Raw genomic sequence first — 8,549 nt, forward strand, 5'->3', positions numbered from 1 at the left:
TGGGCTGAGCAGTGAAAGGCCAGCTCTCACTGACCATTGTGTTCCAGAATGGAACTCCAAGAAGTCAGAGAACCCTAAATTTGAATACAACATCTAAATTATCAATAAAAATATCGTGGAGCCATGATAGAACATATTTTATGTTCTATTTAGGAGTTTTTAAGCTTGAATAATAACTTTTAAGTATTTAAGCATGTGGCATGTGGGCCTCCATTTGTATGCTTACATTGGGCCCCACAAATGTTAGAGGCAAACCCAAAGGACACATCTTTGCCCTGCTTCCTTCCAGGATGTTTTCTTATTTGAAATCAGCAGCCATGGATGCTTTCCAAGGCTGTTTAAATGCAATGAGAATGTGGTCCATCAAAAATGCTGTCTGGTTTTATTGCACACAAGAGGTTGTTAACTCTGGCAATCTCACCAGATCGGGCTATGTTCTCATTGTCTCTTCAGCCTCCCCAGCCAAATCCTAATGGGGGAATGAGTCTGTGCCTCTGAGATTTGAGGGAGGGGCTGTGGAAAATGCAATCATTTTCATTTCTTCTGCTCCTTTGACTTCATTTTCAATTCACTTCATTTAGGGCTTGTTTTTTGTTTGTTTGGTTGGTTGGTTGGTTTGGTTTGCTTTTTTGGCAGCAGGAAAGAAAAAGAATGGTCTTTTCCTCTTATGAAACCTGGAGCAGGATAACTGCTCTGGTCCCACAGGAACACTCTAAGGAGGCTCTCAGAGGACAAGGACTGGTTTATAGCCTACATATGACAATGTGTAAGAACTCATCATCATCCCCTTCCCCCCCACTTGTCAATCTGGCAGGACTTACTAGGGTTATAGAAGGGAAGCGTGGCTATGTCTTAAGAGAAGCTACAATAGGGAAGTGGTGGGAGTTGGGCAGAGTAAGCCAAAGGCAGAATTCAATTCACGTTTAATAGATCTAGCACTGGTGTATGTGAACTGCTTCCTGAACTGGCCTATATCAGTCAAGGAAGAAACTTAAAACAAACCAAGAGTTATTCTCAGGCAGTCACTTCTGCCAGTGAATTAACCGGCAACCCCCAGGGGTAGGAAATTCCAGAATCCAGGCAAGTTTTATGGAGACCCTATCTCCATAGCTGCCAAAGCAGCTCATGGACACCGCACACCACAGGGGTGGCTTGGCCCTGAGACGAAACAAAAGTCCCTGAGCTCGAGCCTCTGGGGAACAAGGCATAGGCCCCAGGACAGCCAGGGGATGGGGACGGGGGGGAGGGGGGGCTCTCCAGGACTACAGTGGCCCTGAAATGTGACGGTTGCTGGTATTTCGGTGAGAACAGGCGGGCAGGAAGGAGGCTGATACCGGAAGTAGCCCTCTCACAGATGATAGCATAAAAGAGCCTGTTGACTCGTTGATGAGTTTTATGAAATGAAAGGCTCCAGTTTCATCTGCTTAGGGAAGAATGGCTGTTTTCCCCACTGCGCAGTCAGTGCTGTGGCTCTAGAACGTGCAGTGCTGACCAGATGCCTCTCTCAGGAAGGTGGGATTCCAGATTCAGGTTGGGTCATCTCCCCTGGTGCCATGATAGGTGGAGGCTGGCGGCCCATCGGTATGTCTGTATTGATGCAAATAAGTAAAGAGCTGAGTAGCAGAGGAGTTACCAGTCAGTTAGTCTCGCCTCAGGCTCTATGTGTGTAACCCTACTGAAGGTCACCAACACGGGCTTCTTCCCAGCGCCACTGGAACGGCGGGGGTGGGATGGACTGTCAGCTCAGTCAGACAGAATAAACTGCTTAGAGCTAGAAATGGATAGTTAGAATTGCACAAGCAGCCCAGATCTCATTCACTGGCAATAGGGAATTTTTATCAGTTTTTTGTCTCATCTAGTTTAGGGATCTACCAGAAATTCCTGGAGGTGGACCAGAGGCATCTTCGCTTTCCCTTTCCAGAACTGACTTCATACCTTACTAACACGGAACGTGGGTTTGTTATTGGTGGAAATGTATGTAAATGGACCAACTCTCAACAGATTAAGTTGATAGAGCATCTGTCCGATGAGCCTGGGATGGGAAAGGAAGAGCAGGGTGGGAGGGACTGTGCGGCTCTTCTGCCTGGACCCAGGGAAAAGGGTAAGCATTCTGGACACTGGAGACATGCTGCTTTTCTAAACATCGGTTGGCAAGTGCAAATACCATCTAACCCCTGAATCCAGTTTCTGGAAGCAACTAGAGCATCCATCATCATTTAAAATACACAGAAACCCAAACCAACAAACAAGAATTAATCCCTTACTTCTTGTGGGCATTGTGCTCCGCAAGAGATAAAATAAGCCTCTCAAGCAACAACTGACTGACGGGAATGGGAAGACAACCATACGGCGTCTCAGGGATGCCTGGGACATGACCTGAGGAAGGAGTCTGAGACAGAGCTCTCCCACGGCTTCACCCTGCCCTCAGTCTCAGTTGGCCTGAGAAGTCGTTCCATGCCCTTGGGCAAGTTCTATGTAACACTATCGTCTGCAACATGTTCATGGGGGATAGTCAACTTGGCAACTAATTATCGCTAATCTATAAAGGCCACCAAAATGTCACAAGAATCAATGTGCATTGATCCCATTCTCAGTGTCTTTGAGGAAAAAGGAAAACATTCCCCACTATGACAAACCTATTACAGTTGACTACCTTTGGGAAATGGCAGGATGGTCATCAACTGAAAGTCATGATCATGTTTGAATTCTGACAATGAAAAGTGTTCAGCACAGAGCTCTTTAGAGGCATGTTTTATTTTGTCATATAATTTTAAACACTATATTATGTCATCAACAAATTGAGGCTTAGAAACAGCGGAGAAAAAAGGAGTTAAAAAAATCACTGAAGATTGGGAAAAGTGTTGTCAATATTTTTCAGCAAATGTTCTTATTGGACACTGAAAGGGAACTAATTGGTAAGAACCTGGTTTGTATATGGTATTGAATACAAGATTCATTTCTCTGCATCCCCAATGAGATGAATATTGGGCTATTTTTTTCAAATATTATTTTGGAAGAATATTAAATCAGGCACTGACTCAAGTTGGTCCTAGTCAGTACTGCTGGTGTTCTTTCCAAACAACAAAAAAAAATTTTTCCGGAATAAATAACTGAAGATCTACTGAAATTGTTCATGGGCCAAATATAGCAGAACCACTGTCCTAAAGACAGTAAAATAGATATTTCCCCTGGAAAGTACCTACTGATAAAAAACAATAGACTGAAGCCTAATATATTCCAGTTTTCCTGGTGGTCTTAATTACTAAATTAGTTTGATTACATGGTTAATCAAATTGACTGGATTCGTTTAAATGGCTGGAGGGAAAAGCACATTGATCCTTTTTTGGGGGCGGTAGTTTGTGTCAAATAAACATGGTCTTTCTAAAGTTTCTCTAGGGAATGAGATTTCTTATCGTTCTTTGACAAATTTTTCCAATGATTAAATGCTTTAAAACTCAAACATAATTTTGCATATCTAATCTAAACTTTCTTGATGTAAACCTATTTTCTTTTTACTCAATCACTTTCAAAACATAAGTGTCCTCGCATCTTCATTTCCCACCCTGAAAAAGTATCCATCTCATTCAGAATAAAATTCCAACTCCTCAGTGTTGCCTAAAAGACCCATCCATAATCTCTCTACTCACCTCTTCACCTCTCTGATATCTCCTCCAACTCTGCCCCTGCTTACTCTGTTTCAGGTACATGATACCCGATAGCTATAAAAAACACTAGCCATGTACCTGCCCCGGGGACTTTGCACTTGCTATTCATTCCTCCTAGAGCCATTGTTCATAGATATCTACCTAATATGTTTTCTCATATCATTCAGGTTTCTGCTGAATGTTGCCTGACCAAAGAGTCCTTCCCTGATATCTCTATATTTAAAAAGCTACTCTACAATTGTTCAGTTCCATAAGTTTCTCCATTTACCATTCTTTCCCACTCTAAACATTCTTTTTCTTTTGAGAGAGAGAGAATGAGAGCGTATGGGTGTGAGCACGAGCAAGCCTGGGGCAGAGCAGAGGGAGAAGGAGAAAGAGAGAATCTTAAGCAGGCTCCACACCCAGCATGCAGCTGGATGTGGGGCTCAGTCTCACAATCCCAAAATCATGACTTGAGCCAAAATCAAGAGTCAGATGCTTAACTGACTAAGCCACCCAGGCACCCCATAGCATTCTTTCCTTCAAATATTTATACATCTATTGTATGTCTCCAGGTATAAGGTTTATGAGATCAGGGACTTTATTTTTGTTTATGGGTATATCCCCTACACCAATTATAACTCTTGTATAAGCATTATTGAACATCTCTATGTGACAGATGCTGAGACATACCAAAATCAAAGGTATACCAGAAAAATGTATTGAACCAGACATTTCCAGTGAGAAGGGTCGGATGTCAAGGGGTCATAAACTTTGTGAGCCTTTCTCTCTTTTCCATTCCCCAGCAAAGCGAAGATGAAAAGTATAAACTTTTTTCTTCCTTAGTCTTTTCAATTTTTTAAAAATGTAAGTGTCCTGTTTTGATTGCTCTTGCAATTCTTAATGGTCTCTTTATCTTCAGCTTAATTTTTTCTCGTTTATAAAATATTTTTTAACAGGATGACTTTTCTCTTACACAAAAGGTAAACTTTATGGTTGCAAAAGGGCATGACACATTTGTTTTTGACTCTTGCATATAACCTGAAGTCCTAGTTTCTAGCAAGATTAATTGTAGACAAACTCCAGCAATTTTAGAGGCTCAAACTGGTCTAGGCTCAGGAAAAACACCAGGAGTCAAGATACGTACGCGATGCTTATCTGTGCCCTTACAGAGAATGCCCACGATGAAGGTAAGCCCCACCCAGATGGCGGCAAGCCCCACCCAGATGGCGGCATGCTGCTCTTACTCCTCCCCGCGGGGGCCCCCTGCTACCTCACAGAGTGTCAGGTCATGGTGGACCCATTAGTGAGCAAGTGGTTCTGTGACGGCTTCGGTGTGCTCGGTCAGTGCTTCCACCTTCACATGGACGTTCTTGGATGTTTTACTTTGTTATAATCATGCATTGTCTTCACCACCCACTCCCCCAAATTATGGTGCTCTCTCTCCAGATAGAAGTGAAAATGATATCTTCTCAAGCAGTGCTTCGCTTGTGAGCACCCCACCCCTTACTTCTCAGGATTTCTATTTCTCTTCCCACCCAAATAAATACCTCCTACAGACTCTGGAACAGATAATGAAGCCAATTCCTTTCGATGAGCCACACAAACAGTTTGGGTTTAGCTTGAGACTTTGGCCAAGGTTTAGGACAGTTCCTATGTTGTCCAACATGTTTAGCCATCCCAACGGGGAACTTTATTCTACTGCTTCCTACACAGCAAGGAGAGAGAGAGAGAGAGAAGTGGTGGCAGGTTATGGGAGATAGGAGAAAGGCCTTTCTCTTACCTCTGGGGATTGTCGATGGCTGATATGGAAGATTACACTGGAACAAAGATTGCATCGCCAGCTTGTGTAGTTCATGCTCTACTTGTACCACATTATTATAGATGAGTTCTATTGTCTTGGCGGACAATAGAGGGTTTTATTGCAACATTATGTACAGAATGCCTGTATGGTCTCTTTCTTCTCTCCTCCACATGCAGGAAGATATTGAGTATCAGATTTCTGAAGGAGCCATGTCAAAAGGAGGAGGTATAAACATTTCCTTTTTTTCCCCTTCTTCCCCCCGTCAGCTTTCAAAGCCCAGTATTCTGTTGTTTGTGAGAGGAGACTAAGGCGGAACCCATTAGAGTGAGGCCTTCTCGGGCAACACTGTACAAACAAAAGTGAGTTATAAAATAAGATCCCGAAAGAATGATTTCCAGGCCAAACACCTGGAAGGTAAGTCTTAAAGCGATTTAAGGGGAAAATGTGTTAAGCATAAATACTCAGAAAATTCTGCTTTTAGGTAAAATTTCTTATCTTTCTTTCCCCTCCCTGTTCCTTCCTCATCCTATACGTGCAAAACCATAAGTTCTATGTTCTCAGGTAGACACACAAATGCACGACCAATGAACATCCACAGTAATTGTTTCAATTAAGTCATGGCTTACTGGTTTCTTCTGTCGGGAGGAATAATCGGGGATATGGTCAAAACTTGTATTCAATTGATCTGCATGTTCTTTCAGATGTTTTGATTTTCTCTTCCCATTGATGAGTCGGGGATGATCCTTAAGTAGACAGTCTTAGGCCGGCAGCCTGTAGATTGGAACACACTCAACACAAAATGAAGTATTAGCACATCTTTTTCTTTTTTTAATTTGAATAAGAGACAAAAATTACTCCAAATAATCCATGACAACAATCTAATGCCATTCTCCTAAATTTTCTAAATTATCCATGCCAGTTTCAGCAATTAAGGACAGTTCCTTGTTAGATGAGAAACCCTAGTCCTCCACATACGCTCAACCTTAATTATTCCCAATTAGGTTGTTTCATCAAAAGTTGGGTCTGGTCAAATTATTTGACTGTTAAGTAATTACCACCGAAAGCTATTCTGACCTGTCTCCTGCCAAAGGAAATTGGTGTAAGAAAATACTGTTTTTGTGTCACCTTGTACACTTAAACTTTCTGGGCTACAGTTTCCCCACCTTCAAAACAGAAATGCTTCATTATTCTCAGAAGGATGGATGAGAGTTGAACAGGTAATGTCCCTAAGGTCCCTTGCACTTGGAGAGTATGGGGAAGTGGAGGATTGGATAAAGAAGTCTATTGGGCTGAAGAGGATAATAATCATTGCCTCTCATTTGACGTATGTCTTCTTAATCACCGAATGAGTCCATTTCGTAAGTAGATCACAGGCACGATTTCTACAAAATAACTTGCTACACATCTTTTGAGGGTTTCCCAGCAGCACAACTGATTTTATTGCTTCACTGATGAACACAAACTCAGTTCTCAGGGGAAATAAAATAACACTCCCATGTTACATATCTTCTCTTCTTTTCATTCATACTGCTACCACCACCATGCCAATCTTATCACACCACACCTTGAGTGTTGCCATAGTTTCCCAACCAACTTTCCTCCCTCCTGTGGTTCATCCTGAAGATTGTACTTAATCATTTTCTTAAAGCACAACAAAATCACCAAGATCCTACTTGAAATATTTGACTGCCTCCTCACTGCTGATGGGATTAAGACCAAACCCTTCAGCCTAAAAACCTGGCTCCCAACTGTTCTTCCAGTCTCAAGCCCTACTCCTCCTCAAGGGTAAGCTCTAAATGCAACTCATTGTGGATTATTTCCTGATCATAGAAGGCCCTTCTCACCTCCATGTTTCTGCCTCAGCCACACCTTCTCTGCCCAGCACTGCCCTCCAAACTATTTCAAAAGGAAGTCTACCTTCAGCTCTCTAAATGTTATTCCCACTACAGCCAGAATCCCTTCCATTTCAGATTCCTGGAGTTCATGGCCTGCATCACAGATACGGTGTGTCATCACTGCCTGGAATATTATATGTATGGGTGCAAGTCTTAGCCCTCCCTGGAGAATACAACCCAAATACCTTGCATGGCATATTACCTGGCACAATGCCTTCTCGGAGAAGGAAGATAGTGCTGCCTACATATCTGCTTAGTAAATGAATTAATAAAATCAATAAAAACAAAAACAGAGCTATAAGGGAAAAAGGAAAGAAACAAAGCAAGGACCATGATTTTCTAAAAAAATGGAAAATCATTTTATCTGTCAGTAAGATGACCATGATAGAATGTGAACAAAACATGCTACAAGCCATGTCTTATGAAAATTCCAAGTGGAAGATGATAACTTTGTACCAGAACTGAATGCACATGTGTCTAGCCTGCATCAGGACTAAATACGTTCAACCTAACACCATGTTTTTGTCAAGGCAAACGAATCTTTACCATTGGCGGATGCTCTGGTATGTCCGAAATAGACTGCTCATTTGCACCCTTAAATATCTCGTAGTTAACTCTCTTCGAGGCAAGCATCCTAGGAACTTGATTAGAAAGGAAAGACTTCTGAGGAATGCATGAATCACTCTGCTTCTAGACTTTCCAGACTGCTCTTCTAATCTACAGACTCTGGACTTGAACGGCAGCCTCCAGCTGGGTCTCCCACTTCCAGCGCAGTCAGCTCTGCTCGCTGCAGACTGGCCAGCCCCCAGAGCCCAAAAAGGCCTGAGCCAGCTCCTTTACTTTACTTCTCCTGTTGCTACTGTTTCTCTGGACTAGAGATGTGGTGCAATTCAGTGGCATTTGTATACTGACAGACTCTTTTAGTCTGTCTGAAGTCTGTAGTCAAGGGGAGATCCTTGTCAGCAACCAAGGACCTCTCCCTTCAGTCCTGAATGGGTTTTTCCAATTGCAATGCAGTTTTACAGATCTTACTATCCTTAGAGTTTACTTGTGCCACTAACCGTGTTAAGTGTAGAGACAGAATTTACCACCTGCTAGAGTCTCTAATTATTTAATATAAAGCCATCCATTTTATCTTTACAATTCAAACATCTGGACGTAAGCCAAGGCAAGTGTATACTTGGGCTCAGTGTTTGATAATGAAAT

Source organism: Ursus maritimus, unplaced genomic scaffold, assembly GCF_017311325.1.
Source record: "Ursus maritimus isolate PB19 unplaced genomic scaffold, ASM1731132v1 scaffold_13, whole genome shotgun sequence".
Taxonomy (NCBI): Eukaryota; Metazoa; Chordata; class Mammalia; order Carnivora; family Ursidae; genus Ursus; species Ursus maritimus.